Source organism: Cebus imitator, unplaced genomic scaffold (assembly GCF_001604975.1).
Source record: "Cebus imitator isolate Cc_AM_T3 unplaced genomic scaffold, Cebus_imitator-1.0 Scaffold157, whole genome shotgun sequence".
Classification (NCBI taxonomy): Eukaryota; Metazoa; Chordata; class Mammalia; order Primates; family Cebidae; genus Cebus; species Cebus imitator.
The window spans coordinates 223,917-240,527 of NW_016107472.1; the positions used below are offsets into that span (position 1 = coordinate 223,917).

Here is a 16,611-nt window from a genome sequence, read left to right on the forward strand (position 1 = left end):
AAACTTACATGCCAAGTAGAAACACTGGGTAAATGTTATTTTTTAAAATTGTCTTAACAAAGTGCACTCTTGGAAAGGATAAAGTTGAAAAGACGTTTGGTACTGTAAACATATAGCTGTCATTGTAGCACAGTGACCAAATACATCCAAAAGCACATGAAATAAACTTTTATCAGACTGAATTATATGACCATGGCATTGCCACTCTATAGTACAGCGGGCTTCAGAGATCCTGTTATTAAATATTAGAGCCTATTTCTTTATCATTTGAAACAAGATCTAGCAGAAGCGAAAGAGTTACTAAAATTAAGGCTTGAATTTACAAGTGTATTTGAACTGGCTTTAGGAAGACATGAAACATCAATACATCTGGAGAATAGAGCTTGCAATTGACTGTTCTTTACCATCTGGTCTCAAGAACATTTTCTGCTTGGAAGTTGCATAAGCAATGAAAAAACACACAAACAACTTCCTGTACCATGTTTTTGGTCACTCATAATGATGCATTACAAAGTAAACCAGCTAAATATGAGTAACTGTGCCTTACTCCAGATGACAACATACATTATATAACGAAGATCAATGAAAAAGAATATCTTTAAGAGACCTGAACTTAAAATATTCAAGAATAAACATCCTTCCTTCTAAGGTGTTCATACTGAGTAGTTTTGGCAAGACAGGTTTTTAGAGTCACTACTACAAGACGATCCCTACATTTTTTCAAATTGAAAAAGGATTAAAAAAAAAAAGCAAGCTATATTAAGGACTAAAATGTTCCATATATTTTTGAATGTTTTTTAATGACATAAACTTGCCTCTTTAAGCAATAAAATACATTCCAAACATGTTTTTCAAAGAAAACTTTTACATGTCCTTGTTTTCTTAAACACAGTATGTTGATATAGTTTAATTTTTTTTCCATGATACAGGGTCATCCTTGTGAATATTCATTGTTCCTGTTTTTCAGTAATATGCTTTTCTTGTGGTGAGAATTGGCCTTGTCCCTTGGCTCAGCCTAACGGCCGCAGACTGAGCTACAGCCTACTATCCACTGCCATAGCGGACTAGCGTCACCGTCCCAGTTTTTCAGACCCATCTCCTCTAAATCTTCCATGCCAAATATATTTTCTAATCTGCTTTGGATTGGAAAATCAAATAAATAAGAGCCATAGAGACAATACTGCTTGAACACAGGGTTTGGTATGAGACTTGGGGAAAACTCATTTGGATACTTGAAGGTCTTCATTTACTTCTTTGTTCAGGGTTGTAATTCAGAAATATGAACTACCGGAAATTGGACTTGCAGTTATTATTGCATAACACAGAGTGAGACATTTATGCAGTTTTATTGAAAGCGTTCTTATTTTAAATGGGGTTGTCCAGAAACCCCTTCTTGATTACTTTACTTGATAGGTCTCTGGATCCATTATATTTCACTCCCTTGATTTCCTCAGGCAATGTAACCAACATGATGACAATTGAGAAGTAAAGAAATAGCACATTTTTAGGATAAGGTGAGAGAGTCTTGGTAACTGACTTCATCACAGTGATGAAAGCAAAAATATTCAGTCACGTTAGAAAATTTCCCTGGTCTGCTAATGGGAACTCCGGCCTGACTAGACACTGGGAAAACATTGAAAACTGTGAAGCTATGTCTATTAATTTTCAGTGTTCAGAGAAGTAACATCTGATCATCTTTTTTTCCTTTCTCCGAAAGGAGAAGTCAGAATAATTCACAATCTGTGATAGGATAGGGATAGTATTAAAAGTTACCTTTTTATTATCTCTGAAAATAGGATTTTTAAGCAAACTAATAGTATTAAGACTGTTGGGAGGAAGGTTGGGGGAAATCAAATGTAACCTATATGAGGGGGGAAAACATCTTTAACTACTTTAACATACACACATCTGATAAGTTACCGATAATTCTTATTTATTTTGAAGTTACTGCTGAAGAAACTCTACTTGTTAAAACTTAGAAATCTCGGTTCAAACTACATAGAAATATTCCATGATCATGTTTTCAGCTTATTCTACTTGTCTGTCTCCCAGTTTATTTGAACTGATGAAGTTTTAAAAAAAAATCTTTAGCTTTCTACAGTTATATTTTTACCTGTGTAATCTATTTGTTAATTTTTGTAACGTGCTTATATGATAAGAAATACTACGTCGGTGCCGAGTTCAGTTGTTATGGATTATTTCTGGATACAGGGAGTTTGCAAGAAACTTCAGTTTTACAGCAGCCAAGTTTACTGCAGACTAAAGCAGAACTTCAGGCATAAACTTGTCTTCTACCGGTTTCCCACCACTTTGCTATCAGCAGCATCTGAGGACATGGTTAATGAGTTCTGAAAATCATTCACAACATTGCTAATCTTTTAGGAATCTTATAGCCTTGCTGGACCTTTCCACAATCACAAGAGAAAAACCTTTGATGAAATTAGAACCAGTCCTCATACCCTCCCTTCCTTTCTTCTAGTGATTCACTTTTTTTTTTTTTTTATTGGAACAATCTAAAGACTCAATGTTTTTAAATTCCATAGAAGACTAACGATTGAATAATTTTCTCACATCTCTGTTTGCACTTTCGCAGTCTGGTTGCATTGATTTGTGTCTCACAAGTAGACATTTCCTTTGTTGGTCACAAATCAATGCCATAGAACAAACCTGCCAGCACATTCCACCCCCACTCCCATTTTTTTTGCAGTTTAAAAACAAAGCACATTTATATACTTTTTGTTTTAAAAATTAATTTCATTGGATAGTAATACACTAAAAGAAGAAAAAGCCTCAGAGTTAAAAATCCGTGGGAGAAGGTGCTCCTCTCAAGCTGGTCTCTGATTCTTTCACACTGCCAGGAGCAGAGAACTGCCTAGTGGGAGAGCGGCGCTCATCTGCCGTTGGCTCCTGGTGTGTTCTGTTAACCCAATTAAGGTCCTCGCCTTCATACATCACAAGGCTGCCCAAAGCAACACACTGTGATGTCACAGTCAGATATGATTTCATGGCAGGAAAAAACCAAAAAGGCAGAAAAGGTTGAACGTACTTGGCTTTTATTCAAATCTTCTAAGAGTGGGCAAAGGGAAGATTTTTTTTTTTTTTCCCTGAGAGAAAAAGAGCACAAGCTTTCTCAAGTGAATGTGAAAACTCAGTTCTGAAGCTACCCTTGTGCTGTTACCCCAAGTGGTTAAGCATGAATAAAGAAGCACAAAGAAACACTGTCATCAATCAGAATGCTCTTGCCTACACTTAGCTACAGGTGGAAAGCAAGCAGGCATGATTTGATTTACCTAGATTAAAAGAGCAATTTTCTATCTTCTTTTTTTCCTTTTAAAAATAGCCAATCGATTTTGGCCTAGCTATTGCTGACTGTACCAGGTCCATTTTAATACACCACTGATTAAACGGTATGTTCATGGCTGAAGGCACTACAGCAGGAACAAACAGAAGCAGCTGAAGGAAGCGGGTGGGGGACCAGAGGAGAGAGCTCCAAAAAGCACTCTATGAAGGCCACAACTACTCGGCACTTCCCCTGTGGACTGTCAACATAGCACATTTTAGGCTTGAACCAGCTGAAATATAATTCAGGGAGTTTGAAGCCTGGAATTCATTTAGCTTTTTAATCCTGACCTTAAGAATTAAAAAAAAAAATCAAAGCTACATTTTTTTAAAATGAGGGAACTATTGTGTCCTAAATTGCAATGACATCTGAAATGAAGATGTGTCTCAGAAAGATGCTGCTTATGAAAAACTTAAAATTTCATAAGTTATAGAGAGTTATCTATTGAAATTGGATGTAGTTGTTTAGAAACTTGGTTTAATGAAATTGCATGTAAAAGAAAATATAGGACTTTTATATAGGGTGACTATACATGGGGATTCACTGGGCAGCTCTCAGAAGAGGGAGAATATCTCTACTAGTTCTGGAAGATAACCATCTTGATTATTATGATAAAGTACAACCTTTATCAAAGTCTGCGTGGCAGGAGAAATAAATTAGGGAGGGACTTTCAGAGAGCTCCAACATCCCACAGATGTTTCCCCTGAAAAAGACAAGGTCCACCTAACAGGTGAGACTTCAGCTGAACAATGATGCCAGGACATATGGGAGCTGGGACTGAGAATCAGTGAACTCCATGTTTAAAAAGTGAACCCACTTTTTTTTTTTCTGTTTGCTTACTGATTCCTTGTTCCCTTTTCTCCCATTTCCTCTCTCCAATTATCATTTACTTAATTTGAAATCCTGGCCTTAATGGGGACAGAACTGCATCCAGAGGTACTATTAAGATAAGAAAATTCAGGAAGAAAGATTTAATGAGGGGCTTAGTAGCTTTTGGAGGAGGAATCGGAAATTAGAGAGAAATGAGGGAAAAACTAAGAAATTAAATATCAGCCTCAGCACGGTGACTGTAGAAGAATAGCTTCTGAGAGACACAGATGGTCTGCATTCTCCAGAACAAAAACAAACAGGAAGTAACAGGGCCAGAGCCCCCTCTCTCCTTCATTCCTCTCTCCAGTGCAAATTCGAAAAAAACTGAAATGTGTCCACATCAAAAAGTTTTCCTTAAAACTCCAGCAAGTGACCACAGTAAAAGAAACAAGAGAGCGCTGGTTCCAGCAGGTAAAATGCTGAAAGGACGTCACATTGTGGGGTGAGGGAGAAATCAGGGATTAAATACATACAGTTTGGGGGAAAATCACGCTGTATAGCTAACTAATGATGAATGGAGCAGACAGGTGGCAGATTTGAGGTCTGGAGGAGAAGGGCTCCATTTTGAGCAGGCCGTTTTCTGGAGGAGGGGTGGGGGCTGCTGTGGAAAATGGCTACTCCCTGGGTGCAGAGGGAGACAACAGACTTAGTGGAGAAAAGAGAAGAAATAAACTAGGCAGTCATCCGGAGACACATCGAGTTAGTGAGGGTTTTAGTTTGGATGAGAACAAGCTCTTATACCACGGCTTTGACTCATATAAAATGTAGCCGGGATGGATGGCTACTTACAGGGTTAAAAGCAAACTAGCTCTTCTATTCCCAAATCTGAATGCTGAAGTGCTGCCTAGAACAGCAAACATGTACATGCAAAACATAAAAAATACACAAAATGGGGGTGCAGAGGAGGTACAGGATGCACCAGTCACCTCCTTCCCTACACCCTTCAATGGCACAGAGCTCTGGCAGGGTCATCACCAGTATAACTGGAGTCTTACAAGCCATGCCGTAGAGAGAAACCATCCCAGGTCCCCCGTGGCTCCAGGCAGCCGTGAGGACAGTTTTCATGTTCCAAAACTAATTGGACAGTAAGGAGTGTCTGTAAGAATGAAAGCGGGTGGGAATGGAGGATGGAAATAAAAGGGAAAAAAAGTGTCCTTGTTGAAAGTTTTAAATTACAGGCTCAGTAAAAAACTGGCATTCCACCACATCCGGTCTAGTTACCAAATGGAAAAATAGGGTCATTAACATGTTTATTTGAATTACATTAGTCCTTCTCTTTCATATTTAATTTATTCTGTTAGAAAAAAACACAACGCTCTGCATGCTGGTGAAAGGCAGGGGTGTAATGGATCAGGGAGCTGAAATACAATGATCTTTACCCATTATCTACCCTGCTAAGGCTTTTCAGAACTTACTAGGATCATTCAGGGATTCTTCCCTCAGGAGGGAGGGAAGAGTACAGAAAGATGTAATGTACAGACGCTACTGAGTTTGTTAAAATAATATTGAGGCACGTTTGAATTAAGGAGTGTAAGGACAATTTTAATATGGAAAGAAAATTTATAAAAACAAGAAAAGTTTGGGATAAATTGACCTCTTCTCAGACTGACAGTCCAGACATAAGGTTGGTGCTAGGCTTACTGAACACTACCCACGATATGGAAGCTGTAGAACATTGTGTTATTAGTATTCGCGGTATTAAAAGACGAAGTCTGCAGGATGATCTCATGAGGCTTGCTGTCATCCACAGGAGGTCAGAGCAACAACAGTACAAATAACTATAATGCACTACATTCAGGGAAAAATGAAAGAAGGTATATTTTTAGGAAGATGTCCAAAATGACCTGGCTATCTTTATGGTGGTGGTGACATGAAAAGGACACAGACTTCGTATCACAAGACCAGTCCCTGCTCCACAACTTACTAACACCATTTGCACAAGTAATTCAATCCCTTTCCTCATCCACAAAATGGGAACATGAACAGTTACCATAGAGATGTGAGGATCAGTTGAGATGATCTATGAGAAAGTGTTCCATAAAGCACTGTACAAATGTAAGACATTTATTTTCTGAAGACAGTGGTGCCAAGTGCAGGCCAAGCAGTGTGCCAAATATCCTCAGAAACAGGACTGGAAACGAAGCCGGGAATGCTCTGACAAAGCTGAAGAGGACAGGGATCTCCCGTCTCAGTGTGACTGGTTGTATAGCTCACTCATACCTGAAGGGATTTCTCACCGGGATGCTGACCTTGGGTTCACAGACTGCCTCCACAGTGAGTTGCCACCCACTCATAATGAGTCATTTAAAGTTCAAATCTCACTTCATGCTAGCGATGCTAACATAGAGGCAAGCAGTTTTAGGCTTTTTTTGGTCACAGATTTCTGCTGCCATTGTCAAAATAGTAGCCCCAACCTCTGACTGCCACCTAGGGTGGCCAGCCCAACTTAGACTTAGTTCTGGTCACTTTAGTGGAACAAATTGTCTTGGAAAACATTGCCTTGTACTTCTTTACGATCTCCAAAATGAGCAAAAACATTCAGTCTCTAGTTTTTCCTTCAGACAGGTTTCTCACTTTGCTACAAAACAGAATCACATCTTTTTTTGTTATGATTCTTCCTCTTTGGTCCAGTTTGTTGAACATTTGCCAGCTGTCTCTAACCTGAACTTTGGCTTAAATACAATTGCAGTCACATTAAGATCATTCTGTTTTGAGCCCAGAGCATACTTAGAGTGTAACTTTGACAGAAGGAGGGGAGAGTTAAATTACGATCAGCTCTAGTAAAAGATAATGGCAACCCATGTGTAGAACACTTTCTGGATGAAGTACTTCAATAAATAAATAAATAAATAAGGACAGGAGAAAGTTCAGTATTTTTTTTGTCATATAATCCAATTTTAATCACACACAAACACATACATACATAAACATATGTATTTATATCAAGAGAGATGTCTGAACCAAAATACAATAAGAAAGTTCAGTATTGATTAAAATAATCATGATATAAGATGAAGATTTCTATTTATAATGGTAAAATTCAGGCAAGAAGATTGTAAATATCTATAAAGAAACAAAAGGCCTGGGTAAGTGACCATGGATTTCTTTATCAAATTCTAGTATATATGAACGGAAGCCATCTTATTACTTTTCAAAAGAAACAATTCATGACAAAGTAAAGAACTACTTTACACAGTAGGCAATAAACTTATAAAATTCATTAAAGGTTGATGACATAAATAGTATCATAAAGGTTTAGCTAAATTCATGGATAATAAGTCCATAGTGGGTTATTCAGAGAAACTAGGCTATCTGGAGGAAAATAACTCTAATTCTTGAAGTTAGCAACAAGGACAATTGTGTCTTATGTAACAGTTTCCTGGCCTTGTGATCAGAAAATGAATGCTGAGCTGAAAGGACCATGAGCCCGAACCAGAAGGACCTTTCTTATAATCATATGCTTGTAAGAAAGTAGGGACTAACTATAGCACTGATAGTAAGCCTGCTGGGGCCAGAAGGTGCACAAATGCTTGAACCCCCAGTCACACATGTCACATCCTAAGTTGTATTATGCCACTCCTTCTCTGCAGCAACTGTTATCATCTCCATGTTATCGATGAGAGAAGCAAGGATCAGAGAAGTTCAGAGAGGAAAAGTAAATTAACAAAGGTCACACAGCTGGTAAATGGCAGATTTGGGATTTGAATTTAGGATTATCTACTTCCAAAGCTCTGCTACCACACTGCTGCTGTTTTCTGCCCAGTAGCCTGATGTATTAACAGCTTAAGATGACCAATTTAACCTGTTAAAGAGATGTGAGGTCTTGCTCTTCATTTCCCTTGGTATCTAAACTATGTGTACTGTAGCTTCTTGTCATCAAACCATGTGCACATCTATGACTTTACATTAAAGATGTCTCCAGCTCTCATTAAGAAGGAACAAAAAAAGTAAACAGATCACGAGAAGGTAAAAGGCATATGGCTTTTACATATGCTGCTATGGATTATTTATAGAGTACCTCAGACTACAATGTATATTAACAGAAACTCTTTCTTCTCTATCAACTAATCTAAAGACTCATTCTTAGGTTTCCTAATCTAAACTCATGTACGACAATAGAAGTGACACCTAAGAAGTGAATGAATATGATGGACTCCAACAATCTCCTTGCTTTAGTAATTCTAATGTTGAATGGGATATCAAAATGGAAGATGAGAAACATAAGAAATAGCTGAGTTGGGAGAGAAGCAAAATGAGGAGAGGAAACATTAGAGAAGAATCCAGAGTTTACTTTCCCAGACTCTGATTTAATCTGCATGAGCTTTGTTTCTTCACAGTTTGAAGAAAATTTAAGTTTAGTAAAAGGAGATTATGTAATGCAAGAGTGTTGCTAGCCTGAAGGCTGTGATAACATATCTTAGGAGCTCTGTGTCCCTCATAACAAAAGTAACAAAACTTTCAAAATTATTTGTAGCCTTGAAAGATAATACAAAATACCTGTATCTTAATTTCTGTCCTTATAAAATGGGAACAGTTATTTTTATATGAAACAATGAATACATAAAATACTATATAGTTTATATAAAATTATATAAAATATATACAAAATGTAATTATGAAATGTAAAAATTAGAACATGCTATGCAATTGTATATAAAATATATAAAATACTATATATCTTATATGAAATTATATATGAAATTATTACATATGTTTACATGTGGATAGGAGCTATTTATGAATTTTATTAAAAGTCTAGGTAAAAGTAAATTCATCTATAATCCTTTCTCCGGAGTTCTCTTCCCTTTCCTTTTGTACATTTTTGCTGCCCTTTCTTTTCGTCCCCCCGCCCCCACCCCCCGTAGGATTTTAGCCACAGATGTAATAGGTTTCTGTAACACTGGCAACTCATAGCTTTCATAAATGTTCCCTTGGCTAGGGACCACCCAAATAGTGACCAAATAGTAACCCTCACTGGCTAATGAAAAATCAGTGTGGTTTGATATCATTAAGACAAGGTCAAAATAATTCTCTAAGCAGAACTGTCACACCAATGTGACAATCTCACTGCAAACAAGGCATGGGGATGTGGCATTGCTGCACCTGGCAAAGCTATGTCATTGTTTAACTGAACTAAAGGAGCTATCAGTGCCAAAGAAGAAAGAGAATAAGAGAAAAATGTCAGAAATGACTGTCTAGGTTCAGAGAAAAACTGCTTGATGAAGGGGCTTATAGGGATGGAGCACATCTTCGAGTGAAGGTCAGCAGCTTTGAGCTCTGGTTCTGGCTCTTGATACAAATTTGGTATGTTGAGTAGTGCAAAATCACTACACTGTCTAGGCCTAAATGCCTTTGCCTGTAAAGTGAAGGACTTCTTTCAAATCTAAAGTTCTTATTTTGTAAGTCTTGTTTGGCCGGTTTACTCAGTTAAAACATAGGTTTAATAGGGTTAACATTATAGATTCAATTCTCATATAAAGCAGATGACCTGATATAATGCTTTGCACATAGTACTTGCCCAATAAATATTTGTTCAATGACTAAATGTCTTGGAATAGAGTAAAACTCTATTTCATAGTGAAAGATTCTAACTTAGGTTTAAGTGGAGAAGGGCCAAGAGAGAGCACAGGGATTGATACCAATTGTATTGGTATCAATACAATTGATACTCAGGATTGATGCATCTGTATTCCTGGGCGAAATAATTTAAAACATGGGTCTCACTGACATTGAGACAGTGGTATCACTGTATAGTAGTTGTACTACAAGAACAATATTACTATTTAGACTCCTTGAATCACTTGAGAGTGTCCTTGCCAGTAGCCTTTTCCCAAAAGAGATAGCCAATCCTGAGAGAATTCCCTGATTTTAAGATTGCATAAATAGCTCATCAAATCCTCACAACATTCATTTGGGATATGAAAATTACAGATATTTTTCCCTCTCCATTTTCACCTGGAAAACCACAAGTCTGCTTCCATTGCAGTCACCCCATCTCCTACAGGGATGGTAAATGACTTAGCCAGTATTACAGATTGAATCACTACCACTTTGTAAATATTATAGTTGGACATAGAATTTGCCCATATGTAGGATACCCAGTTACTTATTTATTTATTTGAGACAGAGTCTTGCTCTGTTGCCCACACTGGAGTGCAGTGGCATGATCTTGGCTCACTGCAACCTCCGCCTCCTGACTTCAAGTGATTCTCCTGCCTCAGCCTCCTGAGTAGCTGGGATTACAGGCGCCCACCACCATGCTTGGCTATGTTTTGTATTTTTAGTAGAGACGGGTTTTCTCCATATTGGTCAGGCTGGTCTTGAACTCCTAACCTCGTGATCTGCCTGTCTCGGCCTCCCAAAGTGCTGAGATTACAGGCATGAGCCATCTCACCCGGCCTTACCGTGATTTAGGTGGCAATCATATGCCAGAATTTTGCTTTAGGTAATGGGAATCATGTCATAAAAAGAACATGTAAAAATATAAATTGAGATACTTAGTAATATCAACCACCTGATCAGTGTGGTCAAACATGATAATTTGAATTCCCTAGCATACTTAAACAAAACAAAACAAAACAAAAAAACCCTGACTATATAGAGGGATTAGAACCTGGAAGATAAAGAATCAAACATTAGAACAAGTAACCTTGGATCATAAATATTCTGACATTTTCAATTTGCTTGCAACAAACAGGGTTTTGTTCTGGTTTGGTTTTGCCTCCGTGAGTGTATTGTGCTCCCCACCTTCTCCCCTTCTAGAAGCTGATAAAGTATAGGTGCGGACGGCGAAACTCAATCACAGAGCACTTACAGAGCTTTTCTTAGGGCCTACAGAACAGATCTACCGAGTCTCACATCTCCTGGTCAGCAGCGACAGGTAAATACTAGCTTTATTCTAGTAGCTCAGTTGCAGCTCTATGGGCAGCTGTCCTTACTGCACATAATCAGTCCCTCTTTTCAGGGGGTTATAGCTCAATCATCAAAATACCAAAATATGCTCTGGTTTGAAACTTGGTATATAGAGTCCCAAGCCCAGGAATGACTGTGGTTTACTTCCAAATTTAAGAAAATATTGAGTTTTGTAGGTTATTTATTTACTATTTTCAAATATGTTTGAAGAATCTTTCAAACTCCATAGGAAAATGTACTAAAAAGGACACACCGTTTTAATACCTTTGGTAATTCATTCTGAATTTCAGCACACCACTGAAAGGACCAAATAGTTGTGGAAAAAGAGTTTGTTTTATTTTCTTACCAAATACAGATGTTTTGACCACTTGGATCCTCATCAGTGTTCAAAATATTAGTGTGTTGTAACATAATAAAATAAAGGCATTAGCTTCTTTGTTTTGTTCCTTTCAGTGATGTGCAGAATGGATTAATGAGTTCTTGTTTCTGGCCCTTGTATAACTCAAAAACTCGTTTCAACTTAAATAAATTAAGTAAGTAATTAGTTCATAATATGGCCTAATCACCTCTGGTATTTTGAAACAAACAAAAACACAAAAATGGCTGTTGCGCATTTGCTCTTAATTACCTCCACATAAAATACTCGTGTGGACTTTACTACAGGTGACATAAATTTCAAATCTAAGCTTTGTTTGTGATAGAAAGCCTGGGATATGGTATTGTGTAGACTCTCATGAAGATTCTGTAACTCTCCCTACTATTTTCCTCAAGAAAATGAAACCACAGCCTACGAAACCACATTCTTGCTTTCTTAATTGGCAAAAGAAAGTACTTTATTTCAAAAACTCCGAAGAATAGGTTACTTCCTACAGAGGTTCAAAGGATGTTAATATAAAAGGCAGTATCATTTCTGGAATTTCTGCAGTGTTCAAATTTTGCTCTTGGATTCTGAACGGCTCTTGTTTGCATACACATCTATCTGGGAATTGCTCTTAGTGATCGGGACAGCCTTATGGAAATCCTTCCAGATGAATATACTCAATAGAGCAAAAAATCTTGCTCTGTCTTTAATGTAAAGGAAAAAAGGACTTTTAAACAACTGTGTAATTGTGAATTCTAGCCTTAAAGGAACTTTCTTGGCTTGGATTTCTTCTACCCTCCCCCTCAGATACTTAATAATCAAAGTATATGCCAAGAAACTAATGATGCAAACCACAGTATTGCACATGAACTTGGATCGCTTTCCCATGGTGTAGTGACCAAGATTGGACCCAAAAAGTCGATGACAGAAAATAGACATGCAACATAATCAAGGTACGCCTACCTTGGGGAAACTCACAAACCCATTTTCTATCCTTCATAAGTGTGTATAATGATTCTCAGTATAGTTTCTGAAACTCGTAGGCTAATCTGACCATCAGCTGTGAAAGGAAGAAGGATCAACCTTGATTAGTAAACTTCCAGGTCATTTGCTTGGCACGAACCCACTGATGTGTCAGCTGCATACCTCACAATTCCTTAGGTGTTATCTGATGTTACCAGGCATTCCTGATACCCTTTGAATTTCAATACAGAAATCGAAGTACAACTAAACATATCCCAAAGTGTGACAGCTTTATGGTTATTACTCATTTTAAAACTGAGACCAACTTTTCTTCTGACATTTGACCTAGGAGAGTTTCTCCTTTAGCTTTCTGAGTCATGCAAATTTATTCAAATACTGTATTGCAACCCTTGTCAGTTGTGGCCATACATTCACTTAGTGATACACAATAGACTCTCAATAAACATTTGCTTTCCAGAATGGAACTAGCCTTATTATAAGGAAAAATGGAATAGTTTGCAATAGAGCTCTAAATGAACTAGAAGAAAGACTAATAGATCTTGAGTATATTAAAAAAAAAATCAAGCAGTGAGAACAGTTGGGTTTTGATATAGCTTCCCAAGGGAAATAGTAGAAGTTTTGTTACTCAGGGCATTTTAAAGTAGTATAGACAAAACACTAGTGGGATATGTTGAAATAAAATATGCGTAGTCCGTCTGTGAATTAGTGTTTACTTTCAATATAATTATAAGTGAAGCAACACTGTAATGGGAATTTTTCATACACAGGAAAGCTATGGCTACTATGTTTCCACATCGACCATATGTTGCACATATTGGTTGGTGTGGATGTGTATCCCTACTGCCCTCTAGTGGATGAAATGTAAGACCTACCTGATTAACCAGATCTAACAAGCTACTATGGTTTGGGGGTATATCAATCTTTAATCATTTAGGGTAGAAAGAAAATAGCTGTGTTGATGCATTTTCCATCAAATTATAAAATTGAAGGGCATTAAAAACAACAGAATCAAACTCTGTAATTAAGACTGCCATTTAATGTTTGTTCGCACACGGTATTCATTTCTGTGTATCCCTGCCAAAGATCCATTGTGTAATGTTGTCCTCACATGACATTAAAAACACCAGTTCCCTGGAAAATATAAAAAAGAAACCGTGCTGCCTTGAAATGCATGGAGTTTACTTTCAGAAACAGAAAATTAATACAGACACAGTGCAATAATTTGGAACACAAATAATGGCTACAAGAAACTTGAAAACCAGGACTGCTCCTTAAATCTGAGCAAGCATATTAGCAGTCTTTGGGTGTGCTGGCTGGTAGTCAGCAAAGGGCAAGCAAAATTGGGTTTCAGAACAGGGAAGCTGATTTGAGAAAGGACTGACTAAACACATAGTAATGGGGCAGGAAAATAACTCTAAACACACATTTGGTACTGTGGGTATATATTTAAGGCTATCACATTGAGGCTGCTTTTCAAGGGTGAAACTCCGATGCTCTACTCCCAATGAAGAAAGATAGGGACCTGTACAGTTCTTTGGCATTTTGTCATTAAGACACAGGACAAGTCTGAGGGCCATTCTCTTTGTAGAATTTTAATTATTTTACAGAATTTAGACTTTAATCACTAAGTTTTAATCTCACACTTAGCATATAAAATAATTCTTCTAAAACACCAAGAGGAAACAATTACACAATCTACATTGCCAAAACAACTGATATACCAAATAGAATAAATGAAATCCAAAAGAAGAGAAACATACCGTGTGCATGCTGAATGCACCAGACCAATGGCCCTTACTGTGAATGTGGGAAATAAATTAGATAAATCTTTAAATATCATAAATTGTTAGAAGCTGGTGATTTGTGAGTAGATGTACAGTTGAGGGGAGGGGGAGCTGGGTGCGAATGGCCCAGATTGTTCTCTTTGAGTTAGTGACAGTTTTTACAGTACATAATTTGGTAAAAAAGTATTGGTTTAGTAATCAAAGGTAGGTCCCAATGGACTTCTCCTTGTAAACTTAAAAAAAGCAATAGACTTACCTAAATAGAGGTACAAAGCAACATGAAAATTCTCATTACCTGAGTGATCTAGAAGAAAATCTGACTTGGTAAATATCCTGGGAGCATTGTTTTCATCTCAACTAGATTTACTGCATAGCTATTAGTATCTCTATAGATAGATACTGAGAAGCCCAGGAGAGCTGGGGGTAAGCCATATGGGCCACAAGGAGGAAATATAGACAATTTCCTACTTAGCACCACGGACAGAGCTGTCAGCAGAAAGAAACATCCTTGGAGTTATCCTTGGTGTTAAAGAAACACAAAGAAATCAGTGTTGCATTTTAAAGATGCTTCTTATCCCCATTATGACTGGCAGTCTGGGTTAGAATTATGTTCCACTGCTTCCCTGTAGGGCACCCATTGGAGCGGAATGAATAAAAAGGTGTCTTGCTCACCTATGCACATATAGGAAAGAAAGGTTGATACAGGAGAATGATGTCTCCTTGATCTTTGTCTGTCATTTCTCGGGTTTTTGAAAAATCATTGCACTCTGAAGAATACTATCCAGTCTAGTCTTCCCATGTCAAAACAAGTCCCTAGCATTTCAGCCCTAGGGTCTCTAGGGCACAGGAATTGCTCTGGGGCACAACTAGGGAAAGAGAATGAGTAAAGACAACTCTAAAAGGAGGTAAAATACCTTCTATTCCATCTCGTGTTACAGAAGATTGCAAATCAGACCCCCTTCTTCCTCTCAGTTCTGGCCTTTATGGGGTAATAGTCACTATTAGAGTCCATGACTGAATAACAGATTCTGGAAAATTAGAGCTATCTGTCTTTCACTTGAGCAGTGAGTGGGTCTCTTTTTCTGTCCTGCTAAAGCCAAATATAGACAACCGTAGAGAACCAGTTTGAGGCAAGAAAGCACAAATTATTTGGCGTTAAACCATATTATCATTTGCTAAAGACTTGGCGTCAAAGCTTTTCTCATTTGATTGTTAATAAGAAGTTTTTATTTCCAAAAGAACTTGATTACCAGGGAACTTCTGGGTTTTGGCTTTAATCAATTCTTAGGGTTTTTCCTATCTTTTGTTTCTTAGGCCTTTATGTCCACAAGAGAGTCTAGAGAGTTGAAATTTACTTTTTGCCAGCTCACTACGCATGTTCACCAAATGGTAAAGTTCTCACTTTAAAGCCCAGCAAGACAAGATGAGCTCTGTCTGCCCAGCAGCCTTTCAGAGGCATTAAGGGTAAGAGAGAAGGTAAGTAATTCACTATGCGTCCCCATTTCTATAATGGGGAAGGACGTCTTGATACATTTACAATACTCCTCTGGGGATATTTCATCAGTTATACCTAAACTCTAATGGACAATAATTGATTTGAACTTTCCACTTAGCACAGAGCTGTAAACAACTTCACTGCAGACGGCAGCAATGAGCCGACGTTTTGTAAAGTGGAGAGAGATTCAGAAAACTTTTGTACTGGGTCATGCCGTAGCCTAACAGCTTTTGAATCCAGGGAAGAAACAGTTTGTCCTCCTGGTTTTAATAGCTGGGCTAATCGAGTTTCAAGCCTGCAGTAGGTATAGGTTATCATTTGAAGGCATTCCATTTTAACTCCTCACTATTATTAAGGGTTTATAACCTAGCCATAAAAATGTACTCCTGATTTAGACATACATCAGGACACATTCAAAAACATAACTTTCTGAATGTTAATTTCCTGGTGAAGGAAAAAATAAGACATTAAAGTTATTTTAAGACTACAGATTTTTTTTTTTTTTTAACTCTCTGTGGGTGGTGAGCCTTTCAGGGAAAATATTCCCTCTCCTCCAATGTCCCTCATCTGGTTGACATCACCCCGTCTCTCCCTCTCCTTCCACCTCACTTTGTTTCTGGTTGTATCTAAGTGCAGTCTCCCATGGAATGGCCCCAAAGACTAATCTGCTACAAGGCATGAACCAAGCACAAGTATTGCTCTGTTCCATGACTTTCTTTTGTAGCCTCCCTCCAGCCCTGTTGAACATACAAGTAGATGAAGTTTAGAGGAATTGTTACACTATTTAAATCAGTTCTTCTGTCTAACTCAGGCATGATAGAGGGTAACAATGAAGAGAAATGAAAGACCAACTACATTTTACTTA

At 37.7% G+C, this 16,611-nt stretch overlaps 1 protein-coding gene across 38 annotated transcripts in view; it reads right to left on the reverse strand.

Annotated features, from left to right (window-relative positions):
- Nucleotides 1-16,611, reverse strand: part of ZBTB20 (zinc finger and BTB domain containing 20) — an 812,433-nt gene that overhangs the window by 74,599 nt on the left and 721,223 nt on the right. The window lies entirely within an intron of this gene.